The sequence below is a fragment of the Camelus ferus genome, chromosome 32, assembly GCF_009834535.1.
Source record: "Camelus ferus isolate YT-003-E chromosome 32, BCGSAC_Cfer_1.0, whole genome shotgun sequence".
NCBI classification, from domain to species: domain Eukaryota; kingdom Metazoa; phylum Chordata; class Mammalia; order Artiodactyla; family Camelidae; genus Camelus; species Camelus ferus.
In genome coordinates, this window is record NC_045727.1 from 22146519 (window position 1) to 22159767 (window position 13249).

The 13249-nt window shown below is 47.0% G+C and overlaps 1 long non-coding RNA gene across 1 annotated transcript; it reads left to right on the forward strand.

Annotated features, from left to right (window-relative positions):
- Positions 1 to 1895: 1895 nt before the first annotated feature.
- On the forward strand, positions 1896 to 13030 carry LOC116660925. Its single transcript, XR_004316588.1, has 3 exons — positions 1896 to 1906; positions 4808 to 4812; positions 12825 to 13030. It is a non-coding gene; the product is annotated as an uncharacterized LOC116660925 (long non-coding RNA).
- Positions 13031 to 13249: the final 219 nt, after the last annotated feature.

Consider the following 13249-nt stretch of genomic DNA (forward strand, 5'->3'; position numbering starts at 1 on the left):
CCGACACCTGTTATGTCACCCACGTCCTGTATTGAATCGCACCTGTTGAAGTGCTTGGTGTGATCTCTGAGTCTATGACCGAACCTACATCGATACACTGCCCAGGTGATACCTCCAGAGAGTGGCCCACTGAAATAACACCCCTCTGTCCTTCTGTTTCCCCGCTCAGTTTACTTTTTATAGCACTAACCTTGACCTGCCATATACATACGTGCATGCTCCCTGACGAGGACCCTTCTTTGGCTTGTCCACGGCTACACCCCCAGCCCTTAGGGCCACACCTGGCGTGATACATGTATATTGAATAGACAAATGATTTCGGCCGATGAGAAACATGCCTCCTGCTCAGGTGATCAGAAAGGAAAGAAGTCCTTCCGACAGCTACACTCTTCTGGAGACACTTGCTGGACAAGAGCTGGTCTGCACATTGAGCTGACTCTTGTCCATGGTCACCAACAGTCCTGCCCAAGGTTTCAGCAGACCCACGCGTAGAACACCCGATGTCACACGTGGCCCCCTTGGCTAGGCTTCTAATTCATTATCAGAAAAAAAAATTATAAAGGTTCTTAGTCAGATCAAGCTGCCACAACAAAATCCTAGAGGCTAGGGATATAAAAAATAGGCATTTATTTCTCATAGTTCTGGATGCTGGAAGTCCAAGACCAGGGTACAGGCCTTGTCAGTTTCTGGTGAGAATCCTCTTCCCGGCTTGCAGACAGCTGGCTTCTTGATGAGTTCTTTACATGGTGAGGAGAGAGGGAGAGTGAACAAGTTCTCTGGTGTCTCTTCTTCTTCTAAGGGCACTAATACCATCATGGGGGCCCCACCCTCATGACCTCCCAAAGACCCCAGCTCTTAATACCACCACACTGGGGGGGTAGGGCTTCAGCAAATGAATTTGGGGGAACATATTTCAAGCTAGAGCAAATTCTTTCTGTCTCTCTTTTTAAAGAATTTCCGTTGAATAGCCTATTCAGTACCCTTCCCATTTTTTTTCTTTAGTTGTTGGAGTGACTCTATTGGATGCGTTAACCTCTTTAAAAAAGAATGCATCTCAGATCAAATGACATGTCCCTGCAGATTCAATTAGTTGTGAAGCCAGTGTGGAATCTGACAGCAGTAGCCGGAGCGAGGCAATACGCCAGCTGTTCACACCCACATTCCTGATTATTCTGCCGAAGAGATTTATTTTTGAAGTCCCTTAAAAGCGTCAATACATCACAAGGGCATGAATTCTCTATTTCTCATGTATCATCTCTTCAGATAACTGAATCCTTATTAATTGTTCACTTTGCTTTTCTTGATAAAAAAGGATTTTTCTTTTTAATCCTACAGGCAGCTACGTGTTCAGTATTGAAGTGGATTGTTCAGCATTGAAGTGGATTGTTCAGCCTCCTGTTTGAGCTGCCCCGTTTTGAAATGATGGGCTTCTAATCATTTCAACCGTCCAGCTCAACAATTGTCTACCAGGCAGAGAGGAGACAAACAGGCGACAGGGATATAACCACTGCCCTCTGGGCACTTACTGTCAATGCCAGGCAAGCTCTCCACTCTGAGCACCAGAAGCCACTTGGGCTAATTTGAGCAGAACAAGGATTTACTAAAAGGATATTGGCAAATCCACAGAGACAGAAAGTAGAAAGGTGGCTGCCAGGGGCTGGAGGAATGGAGAATGGGGAGTCGTTGCTTAATGGATACTGAGTTGTGCAAGATGAAAAGAGTTCTGGAGGCGGATGGTAGTAATGGTTACACAGCAACATGAATGCGCTCAATGCTACTGAGTGGTTTAAATGGTACATTCTATGTTATGTGTATTTTACCTCGATTTTTAAAAATTGAAGTTACAACGTGTCAATTTCTGGTGTACAGCACAGTGACCCAGTCATGCATATACACACATATATTTGTTTTCATATTCTTTTTCATTATAAGATAGTGAACATAGTTCCCTGTGCCTGAGAGACCCCTCCCCAAAGCAGATGAGGGCTGCTCCGCCAGGTCCAGGTGTGGCTGCAGCCAACTGCCAATGGCTTCCCAACAGGAATAAGATGTAAACTTTTGTTCTTTTATGATGCTGAGTATTGGGGCTTATTTGTTACTGAAGCATAACCCAGACCATCCTGACTGATACAGGAGCCCAAAGGCATCACAAATGAATAGAGTAAGTCTCTGGTTGTACAGACAACCGCTAAAAATAAGCTTCTCCTGGTAAAGATATGTCAGTTGAGCAACAAGTTATTTCTACTTATTCCAAATGATTAATTTGGTGTCCAAGTGTTCATAGTAGGAATAATAAGAGTAGCATTTCAATGACCTTCCTCCCTGGTTTAGAATGCAGCTGAGTTTGAACCTGTCAAATCGTTTTCAGTAAGGACTTGCTCCGAGTTTATGTAACGCGGCCCGTCTGTCTGAACTGGGCGACGGTGTTGTTGGCTGGTCTGCGGGGAACGGCCTGGCTCTCACAGGTCCGGTCTGATTTGCTCATAGGGGAGCCCTTTTAAAAGTAAACTACGGGCTTAAGATTCATCATTAGGGCCCTGGGAAGGTTTACAGCATTTCCTCGGTTATCCTCAAGCGGGCTGTGTTTCCTATGCCCCCGAGTCCTTCTCTCAAGAGAGAAGGGCAAAGAGAAACAATGGGAGGACGGCAGGAGGGGTCCTCGGCTGCCTGCCGGCTGCGGTCCGGCGGTGAGAACGTGGGGGTGAGAGGGCAGCCTGCAGCTGGACAGGAAATCTGCCTCTCACTTCCCATTGTCCTGACCCCAGGGCGGAGCAAACTGGGTGAAGGCGCGTTCCCACGGAGCCAGGCGTAGCGCTGTGGTCAGTTCTCCAGGAGGGACTGCGGCGCAGATTATTGTAACAATGCTTGGGAATACACGTGCTCCTCCCATTTTACAGATGGGGAAACTGAGGCACAGAACTCCTGTCTAGAGAGCTCGAGAACGTGTGGGTTCACGTTAGAGCAGAATTTGGACCAGGCTGTCTCCTTCAGCAACCTGCAGAATATAGGGTGTACATGTGTGTGTTAACAATAAAAAATGACTTATTTGCAACACAGCCCAGTCCCCATCGCTTCAGCACAGCACAGGAATAGGAAAGGGTCACACTGCAAGCATCGTTTAGTCCAAGGCAGACCTCCGTGCCGCCCAACACCGCAAGCCCAGCTTTCCCAGAGACCTGAGCCCAGAGTGCGTGTGCGTGTGTGTGTGTGTGGTGAAATATTTTTGGTTACCCGGATATGGTCTCACCAGCGCTGTCACAAGCTCACTTTTGAATTCAAAGGACACGCTGAGGTTCACAGACACTGAGGTGAGAGATTCGAAGCCTCTAACAGGTCATTTCATCATCAAGTTTTTCTTTGCACTATTGTCACGTTCCATGACATTCACACTCATGTATGTCTGCGTGAGTGTATCCGCTGCTTGACAAAAGCCAGCACAGAGCGGCGTGATGGGGTGCTTGTTACAGTAACGACCTGAAGAGGCAGGTCTTGTTGATGTGTTTGTTTGCTTGGCAGAGGACAAGAGATGTGAAGTGCCATGCAGTGTGGGGCAGCAGCTAAGACCACGTGGCCTGGAGCCGGCCACCTGGGTTCACATTCCGGCTCTGCCACCCATCAGCCACGTGACCTCGGGCAAGTAACTTTCCCTCTCAGTGCCTTGGTTTCTTTATCCACAGAGCGGCAATAAATAACAATGTCTATCACACAGAGTTTTTCTAAGAGTCCAATAAGTTCATCGCAACTCACAGTTCTTTCTCTGCCTGAATCTAAATAGCTCTGGAAACCCTAGACTGGACAACGAGGACTGAGTCTGTCAATTGCTAAATGAATACCCTGTTATATCGAGTACAGGTTAATGCTGTGCACTGTATGCCACATATAATCTGCATTGTATGTCTAAACCGTACATAGGACCTAAAAATAATTACATATCCACAGGGAGCCTTAATGCAAAAAGACACATGCACTCCAGTATTCATAGCACTATTTACAATAGCCAAGACAAGGAAACGACTGAAATTAGATACAGAAGTTGTGGTATATGTACACAATGGAATACTACTCAGCCATATAAAGGAATAAAATAATGTCATTTGCAGCAACATGGATTGACCTGGAGATGGTCATACTAAATGAAGTAAGCCAGAAAGAAAAAGAAAAATATCACATAATATCACTTAGATGTGGAATCAAAAAAAGAAACAAAAGAAAAACAAACTTATCTATAAAACAGAAACAGACTCACAGACATAGAGAACAAACTTATGGTTACCGGCGGGGGGGGGGGGCGGTGCAGTGGGTGGGAAGGGATAAATTGAAAAAAATAAAAATAAAATAATTATAAATGAAAATAAAATTTAAATATATTTAAATTATGAAAGATTTAACTGATTAACAAAATGTAAGTGAGTAAAGACCAATTAAATTAAAAATCTATTGGCTATCATGTCTGCTTCTTTGTAAAACTCAAAGCATTTGGTGTTTTCATGCCAAAACCTAATGTAATTTTACTTTTTGGGGGTGGGGAAGTTTACTTGCTTATTATTTTATTTTGGTTTTTCTTAATGGAGGTGCTGGGAATCGAACCCAGGACCTCGTGCCTGCTAAGCAGGTGCTCTACCACTAAGCTTCACCCCACCCCCAAAAACCCTAATTTCGATGCTCTGCATTCCACCAGCCCCATGAACATTTCTTTTAAAGAAGCCATAGTCACAGGCATAAAATCCAATTTAACTCATTTCTCTTCCTACCCATCCTAAAAGTGTCACACCGAAGTGTCATCCCCAGGGAGAGAGACAGAAGGGAGAAAAAGTCAGGGGTGGGGGAGATTTCACTTTTTACCTTAAAAAATGTTTGATTTGATTTCTTTTAACAGAGAGCTGTGGACTGCCTTAGAAATTTAACACACACTCACCCACTGAAAAAAGAAACACACCTGCTCTGTGTTGCATTGTAATTTGCCTTCCGGTATGCTTCCACAGGTGTGTATGTTTAAGTGGATGCAACATCCTTTTATTAATGAAGACGCTGCCCGTTGGCTTGGGGTGAGATGGGAGTAAGACACGTCACATTTTAGGAGACAATGCATGCAGGTAGGGCGTTAGTCCAAACCTTTTGTACTGAACATTTCAAAACTGAGACCCATGGGCGGGGCAGAACTAAAGCAGGCTCTCCTGCGGCGAGAACGTACGGGGTTCTTGTCTCTCAAGTCTGACCCTATCTTTTACTCTCCGGATTGTCAGCTGCTTCAGGGGTTGTCTGATCTCTGCCTCCTTTTCTTACTTCCAAGAATTTTTAGCTGGGGATGTATTTGAAAACACTTCAGAAAAAGAGTGGAAAACACAGTGTCTCCTTTGAAATGTGTTCCTTTGTTAACTCTCCCCCCCAAGAGGACAGAGCCCCCCCCACCCTTGAGGGCAGCCTTGATGCTGTCGCTCCCACCAATGACCTCACAGGCTCCCAGCGGCTGCAGAGCAGGGTTCTCGTCCCAACTCAGCTGTTCACAGCACAGTTGTATCAGGGGAGAAGACAGTCATTCATTTCCTCCTTAATTGGCATCTTTAGGCAGGAGACACCAGGCCTGTTTTTTTTTTTTCCAGCCAGCTGAATTTAAAAGAATGGTATATATTGCCCCCAAGTAGATATAAAAAGTCTTTTCTTGAGAAATTGCTCAACATTTGAAAAGATTTTCTTCCAGAAATCTATTTGGATACTTTGGTTTAGACTACATCCCCGAATACCCTCATTGCTAATGGTTTTAACTATGGCTAAAAACAGTAATGGAGCTTTAAAATGACATTTGCTCCATTATATAACTTCTCAGGGGCTTTAGCCTGGCAGAAACAGAAAGACAAGAGGTCTGGTTTTTTCCCCAAGATTGTATTATGAAATGTTTCAAACACACAGAATTATGGGAAGAACTGCAGAGCGGACACCCCGTGCCCACCCCCCTAAATGCTACAATTAACATCGTCTCCGTCTGCAGAATCCTCAGTCTCTCTGTCTAGCATCCCTCTCTTCACCCATCAATTTATCTCTGTTTTTTGAGGCCCCGAGCCCCAAGTTGAGCTGTCGGCTGCTCTCTCTCGGGGAGAGGATTTGAAGATGCATCTTGGAGCCTGTTTAGAAGCACAAAGGGGCAAGACAGCCCAGGGGCCAGAAGAGTGCATTTGATGTCCCCAGCAGCAGAAGTCCAGCCGCCTCGTGGGTTGAATGCTGCTGCCTGCTTTGACACTTGCCTTTTCATCATGCGGCTCCTCCACCAAGCTCTGTACCCAGCTCACCACAGTGTGGAGTGGCTCTTTTCATCCAGCCAGAAATCAGCCAGGCATTCCCTGGGTCAGACTGGGGGAAGTGGCCTCAGATGCCGCACGCTCAAAAGGAGGACCTCTGGGCACCTATGACATACATCACACGCACAGATGTCAAGGGTTCGACTCAACAAATTTCACATCAGTATGCGCTCATGTAACCACCACCCAGTTCCAGAGAGCAAACATTTCTGGGACCCAGATGGCTCCCTCGGGCCCCATCCTTGTCAGCACACCACCCACCCTGCAAGGAGAATCACAAATCTGACTTCTGAAACCCGAGATTACTTCTGCCTGTTCTCCAGCGTCACGTAAACGGATCCAAACGCGGTGCACTTCCCGTGCCCGGTTCCAGCGCTGGCGCCCTCAGCCGTGTCGTTGTGCGTGGCGCATTCTTTTAAATCAGGAAAGATTAAACCATAAAACAACCATCAGGAAGACTTAACAGAATTCTGATTCTCCCCCATGTTGTCTACTTGGGTGCCTTTTTTTCTTGTTTCAATGTCAAGTCTTTTCTTTTCAAAAAACCTCTGTGTTGGCCGGTGCCCTAGGCGTGTGTTCCGTCTGCCTTCAGAGAGGGGGACCTATCCCCAGAGCACACTGGTCTTCAGAATAATTAACCGCAAATATTTACTGAACGTCCGTCAAATGCTGGGTCTGCACAACAGATATGTGCTGATGGTGAGCCAGGTCTTTTGATTCAGTTCATTTTTAAAACAGTATCTAAAGTCAACGTCTGACACCCTATGGGGAGGTTCATCCCCAGAGTGAAAGCCACACGTCACCACCAGTCCTGCCCAAATACCAGTGATCAAAGCTACTCACCTTGCAGAACTAATAATTTTGGATCTCATTTCTATTTTTGACCCTTCCCACCAAAATACGGACAGAAAGACGCTGACACTGTACAGTAGGAGGGAAACATCAAACTCCATAGAATTTCTCTAAATCGGACGATCATCTCCTGCCTTGCGTGGTTGGCTAGGAGATTTCCGAGCCCACGCTGTGGATGTGACGGTTGCAGTGGGACCCAGTGCTTCCAGAGTGCACGTATTTGGGCTCCTAAGTGGGTGGACCAGAAGGGACCAAATTCTTCACATTTCCTCTTTTTAATCTTCAGCCTCTCAACATAGCACATTATAAAACATTTTGGCCATCCAGGAACCCCTTTCTTGGGGTGATTTTAAAGACGGTAGGATGTCTTGGAAGCTCATGAGCCTCACTGGACGGGCAGGGAAACCAGGAGCGTCCCTGTGCCTCTCAGCCACAGAGCAGCTGCTCATCAGAGTCGACAGCTCTTCCTTAACCCCCTGACTCAGGTCCTGCCCCCCTTGCCGCCTTACGCGGGAATCTCTCTCGTAACCCCCGCTTAGAGGAAGCAGGGAAGAGAATCGGCAGACGTCCAGAGTGGGAATCTCAGGGCTTTTGACCGAACGCTCTGCTCCATCCGTGGTTACGTCTGAGCCCTAAACAGGCAGTTTAAAAGAGACACGTGGTCAAGAACTCCTGTCGATTTTACCCATTCGAAACAAAAGTGCAGGGGGCGGGAGGCTGGGGTATTAAAAAGCGACCCGGTGTCCCGTCCATTCAAGTAACCCTTCTGGAGGGAGGGAGAGGGTGAGAAACTTTGTCAAAATTATTTGGGGTTGAGGGGGGTGGTGCATAAAGAGGCTTATAAAGGGAAGCGAACTTGTGCAGCTAATCGGTAAGAAGTGAGAACGGCCCCCCTGCCGGGGAGATGATGAATTATCCTAGAGAGACTGGGCCTGGCTCCCGGCGGGCAGCGGGGGGACCCAGCCCACTGCCATCGAGGCGGGGACTCAGCCATTCTAAACGCAAATGAGGGGGCCCTTTCCACCCAGGCCTAAAGGGGGAGGATTAGAAGAGCGAGTTCAAAGCTCTAAAATGGCTCATTCGCGCTTTCTTTTTCCCTCCGCCCGCCCCGCCTTATTTTGTAAAGGGACCAGAAATATGGTGGGTTATTATCTCAAGTTATTGCTACAAAGAATTTCCAAATTAAAAGATAAGCGCGCTGAGGAAGCTCAGTCATTTTCATAAAAGAGGACTTAAAACAGATGTGCCCTCTTTCACGGAAGCACGCTGGAAAGAAAAATAGAAATGCATTTTTAACATAGCAGGGGGAGACCACGTGGCCTCACATTTGTCTCCGGAGGATCACTTTGTGCGAATCTGGAGAGAGAGTTCTAATGTGCTAACTCCGCTGCAAAAAGCCCTTTCATCTTCCCGGCCCTGGGGTGGATGACCCGCGTCTGTACACCAGACCTTGGCTAACTAGATAATTTAATTTTTTTTTGAAATTGTTAAATAATCTGCCATTCAGAAGTGTGTTGATGTCATACGAACCGCCGTCCGTATCTGGATGGAGAGCCAAGATGTTGCCAACCCACTTAACCCTTTTTCTCCTCTCATGGTGAGATGGGTTTTTCCGCGTTCGCTCAAGTTGGCTTCTAAAGAGTGTTTGTTTTTCATTTCAGACCATTGAAACGTGAATCCTTTGGCTTTTGCCCCCATTCATTCATTCACCGCAGCCCCTGCAGTTTCACATCAGTTCCCGTCAAGCCGTGCTTCATACGCGGCTCAGTCCTTACCCGGCCGCTCTCAGCCAGGCCGACAGGACACGGGAGGACTCACCGGTGATTTCGTAAGAAGACAAGCCAAACGTGAGCAGCCCCACGGCAGTGCCTCTAACCGGAAGAAGAGGCAACATTGAAACATACTCAGAAATTACAAGCCCGCCGAGCGATGGAGATTACTGGTCCTCTGCTGTCCTTTTGCAGGCGGAGTTCTGTCCTCAAAGACTCAAATGGTCCCCCAAGCTATGGAGACCGGCGGTGTGCGGCTCTCCTTGCTGTTCCTCTAAGTGTCTCCTTTCTGTTTTCCACCAAAATAGCTTAGTGTTGTATCATTCCCCTTAGGAAGCAAGCAAATCCTCAACTCACTGCCTTGGCTTCGTTCATAGCCACTGATCTTTGCTGACTGGGTGCTTTTGGAGTTACTCTGTTCCCTCTTTTAATTTAGCGCTTGAGCTGTCCAAGCCGGTCTTCACCACGCCTTAGCACGGCGATCACAGCGTCTCCCGGGCTCATGGAGACGTTCCCCGACTGCTCACTCTGTTTCCCCTTTTCAGTGAGCCTTCACCCCAAAACAGCTAAAATCCTGAACCTTGATCTTTCAGTGACTCTAAGCAGCGAATATGTGCAAAGTCAAAAGCACCAAGGATGAGGAAGCTGGGGTTTCACCCCAGACCAGTAACGTCCTGCTTCCGCTGCCTTGAGACTTCCCCACTCTCACCGGTTTCTTCTGGGTTCTTCCAGAGATCCTCTGTGTCCGCATGAGAACTTACGTCTGTCTGTCTCTGCGTGTGCAGCCTCGTGAAAAGGCACTCCGATGGGGTCGCATTGGAAAGCACATCTTCGTCCTGATATCACGCTGTGTTTTTAATTACGCATAGTCCGAAATTTCAATTTTTGGAAATTGTTTCAAACACTTGAAAAAAGATTACGCAGGTAGTAGAGGAATTCAGGCTCACAGTGGAAAACAGGAGCCAAGTGCGCAGTGTCCGAAGTGTCCGTCCGTCCTCGTGTCCCTCCCGCCCCCTCCCACACCCGCGTCGGAGTTCTCTCCCCAAGGCTGGCGGCGGGCGCTGCTCTGCGGTCCGTCTCCACGCTTGCTTCTGTCTATGCACCTACGTATTTGTAAACGCATCCTCCAGAGATGCTGTCTGTGACTTCTGTTTCCTTGTGCAACAGTCGTCCTGTGGCTCCTTCCCTGGGGGCACAGGTGCATCTGGCTCCTTCTTGGAACCCTCTCTGTGTAACAGGAGTTGGCTTACGTGGTTATGGGGGCTGTGACGTCCCGCAGTTAGCTGTCTGCCGGCTGCAGACCCAGGAGAGCTGAGTCCAAAGGCCCGGGAACCAGAGGCGCTTTGGGTGTCTCCTCCAGTCAGAGGCTGAAGTCCTGAGAACTGGGCTGGGCGTGGGCCGAGGGACGCTGGTGTGAGCCCTGGAGTCCAAAGGCCCAAGAGCCCGGAACTCCAAAGTCCAAGGGCAGAAGATGGGCATCTCAGCTGATGCAGTGAGGGCAGGGGTTCCTCTCTCCTTCTCCTTTGTGGGTGTCCCCTTCAGGCCTCCACAGGCCAGGCTGATGCCTGCCCGTGCTGGTGAGGGACCTCTTTACGCAGTCCACTGGTCTCACAGACACACACGATTATGTTTCACCAGCTCTCTGGGCATCCGCCAGCCCAGTCCAACTGACTGGTAGCATTAACCATCCTGTAACAGGGAAGGACAAACCTGACTCCGTGTTGGATCTGTTCCTCTGGCTCTGACCCTGGGCGCTGTTTCCTGGGCTGAGTCAGGCTGGTTCTGCACCTTCTGTAAAAGAATATTGCCCAGAGCCTGAAATACACAGGACAACCCCTTCTCAAGGTTCTGACCTTTAAGGGTAGGACACGTTCCCATTCATGGAGACATAACAAGTTGCAGAACAGAGAGTAACATGTGTGTTGTTGGAGGCTCATGGGGACATCATGACCTGACCTGCCTGGACAGGTGCAAGGACAAAGGATTCCTACACCAACAAGTTTGCAGTAACCAGCTACACTCCCGCCCCTGTTTAGTACAAACGGAGGCTGAATTCTGACTTGGAGAAGATGGTTCTCCAGGACATGAGTCCACCGTCTTCTCAGTCGGCCAGCTTTCTGAATAGAGTCGTTACTCCTTGCCGCAGCACCACATCTCCCGACTTATTGGCCTGTCGTGTGGCGAGCAGAATGAGTATGGACTCGGTAACAGTCTCACCACAGAAGATACTTCAAAAGCTTTGAACAGTTTCCTCTTGAACATACACCACTAAGGACAAGTTTGATTGTTGGGGGGACCTATTTCATCAATTTTGTATTACAGAAAAGAAGTCAACTAACTAAGCTGTTTTCCCATCATCCCTGCTGCCTTAAAGATGGTAGAGGAATTTATGAGGTGGTCGGTACAGTCATTCTTATGTCCTAAGGGGCTCAATGATACATTCAATTTTGTAGCTTACATTTCATGCAAATCGGTATGTCTTTAACGTTCTTAAACCAGTGGCATCCTGGCTTGGAGACGATTTCATGTCCAAGCGCCATGTTACAGCCTCACCCACCTCCCAGTGGAGAGGATGGAGACGCTTCACAGGGGAGGCGGCAGCAGGCTTGGGCCAGGCAGCAACCTTCATAAGACCAGGGTGGGGCGAGGGGCTGAAGAGGTGACACCGACATACAGGTAGGGCTGAACCACTCCGCTGCACACCAGGAACTATCACAACGTTGTAGATTAACTGTGCTTCAATAATAAATGAACAGATAGATATACGAATAAATAAATGAATGAATGAATAAATAAAATATTTATCACTACAAGAAACAAGAATGGTTTCTGAAGCTCAGAGGGCTAGTATTTTTATGGTCAGCTTCATACCGGGTTACGTTATGCAGAGGATTAAATGCCTTCCGACACTGTTTATCTGAATCTTCAGTTGCCTTATGATGACTGTTTCTAAGGGACAGTAGACTCCCCAAGTCAAGCTGAGCACACGGCATAACAAACGTCAAAGGAGGAAAGATGTCAGAAAACCAGCGTTTGGCTCTAGCTCTTAGGGGCTGCCCGACCTCCAGCAAGAAAAATGTTTCTATTTTTTAATTTAATTGTTTTATTGCAGTATAGTCAGTTTATAGTGTGTCGATTTCTGGTGCACAGCATTGAACCTCAGTTCCCTTACCTGTCAATAATAATAACGTCGGGCGAATGTCCAAGACTCTGAGGGCGAAACAGCACAGAGCACTCTATACAGGCAAAGTGTGATTATTTGGGGGGGGGTCTTTTTGGGTTTTGTTTATATATGTATTTTTTATTGACGTATAATCAGTCTACAGTGTTGCATCAATTTCTGGAGCACAGCGCGATGCCTCAGTCACACATGAACACGCACATGTTCACTTTCACAGTCCTTTTCACTGTGTTACTACATCACTAAGTAGTGCAAGGTATCAAACGTGGTTCCCTGCGCTATACAGTATGCGCTTGTTGTTTGTCTATTCTATCTGTATCCGTTAGTGGTACTCGTTTTTATTTATGATTAATTTTTTGGAGGGGAGGCCATTTTATTCACTTATTTATTTTTGGCGGACGTACTGGGGACGGAACCCAGGACCTCACGAGTGCTAAGCATGTGCTCTGCCACCGAGCTACCCCCTCCCCCTCTAGTGGTACTTGTTTCTTTTAACTAGAGTCTCTTCGTTTTTCTAAGTATGTAATTACATCATCAGGGAAAAAAAGGTAACTTTTTTCTTGTTTTCCAACTTGGCAGTCAAATTACGATGATTTTTTTTTTCCATTTTCTCTGTTTTTGCATTTTTTCCTTTTCAGTTTTATTAGGTAGAATTATTACACTTCGACTGCACGTGCACATTATATCACATGTAAATACATGTATACAGCACACTGCACGGTCTTTTAGTTTGCATATATGTACTCGTCATTGTTTCCAAGAACAGGTTAGAGCTTTAGTTTTTTAAACTTACATAGTTATCAAAGGAATAAAGCCAACCACAAAATAAGAATCAACAGAATGCGGTGATCCAGTCATAAAGGGCCGTCACACGTGCCACGCATATTCAAGGAATCAACCATCTAAGTTATAAATACGTAGTTCACTTGTGTCCTTTTTTTTTTTTAGATTCCACATATAAGTGATGTCGTAAAGTATTATTATAATTAATGAGGAAACGTCTCTTACGTTGCTTACCAAACCAAAATCAAATCCTTTTCTTGCTGGGACCCTTTGTGTCTGAGTAACAGTCTGCACTGCCCAGGATCACTGCCCAACCTGGCCCATCCACACGGACGTCCACGAACAACAAACAAACACCTAGTGTGTCGAGC